Genomic DNA, 1,033 nt, shown 5'->3' with positions numbered 1-1,033 from the left:
AAAGAGCATCAACAGTGTATTAGTAAAGTGATTTTACTATCTGCCTTGCTTCTGTTCGAACGGGTTTCACTTCAGTTTTACAATCCTGAGATAGTTTTAATCGATTGTTACACCGTTTTATCCGACCGATTTTGTAAACTAGACCCAAAATCTCACTGAACACCGGAAAACTGGACGTAAAAACGCTCTTAAAATAGGTAACCTGGACCTGTGAAAGACGAAGGTGCGATCGTTTGTTTTCAAACGACCCTTGTTTAAACCGTATTGTGGGTGGCAATCCATAACGCGGCCAAGATCAACATCATCCTGTAGGTAAATAAATTAACTTGGTAAACAGAAAAGGTCACACTGACAACAACAGCAAAACCAGGGAGCAATAACGAAGGTAATACAGTTGATCGATCAGCTCTCAAAGACAACCGCCAGAGATCATACGAGGATAGAATACTACCTATATACGGTCTTGTGGTAAGTTCCCAAAAGTTTCAAGACGTGGCGTCAGGCTATATAATGCCGTATAAAGTACATCCTGTTTAGATAACATTTGATAGCGCGCACATGTATTGTTGCTGCTGCTAGGATTGTTACATCAATTCCAATACCATGAAATCAGTCATCCTTAAGACTGGTGGTAAAATCCGGAGACTCGTGACAAAATGAAAGACTATCGGTGTAGTGGCATGTGCCACTGACGAAACATACGGATAGTGTCTGATCAGTTAGTTTAAGGCGACGTATCCGATGGAAGGTTAACTTGGAAATTATCAAACCGATTTACGTTGTTTGTTGGTTAGTGTTATATATTCAGGCAACATTAAAGGAAGATCACGAGGGCGCTTGAAGATGTTGACTTTTCAAAAACTCGGTGCAAATGAGGTTATTACCTTCGTGTCTGATACATTGTAATCGCTTAGTTCGTGTTTGTCAAAAGACAACTCCGCACTCGAAGGCGTTTCACCATTCATTCATTTGCAGGTGAATTTCGCTGTGTATAAAGCACCCAGCCGAGAGCCCAGTCGAGTAATAGACAGAA

This window comes from Opisthorchis viverrini (genome assembly GCF_000715545.1).
Source record: "Opisthorchis viverrini unplaced genomic scaffold opera_v5_19, whole genome shotgun sequence".
NCBI classification, from domain to species: domain Eukaryota; kingdom Metazoa; phylum Platyhelminthes; class Trematoda; order Opisthorchiida; family Opisthorchiidae; genus Opisthorchis; species Opisthorchis viverrini.
Note: the sequence above shows the minus strand (reverse complement) of the source record.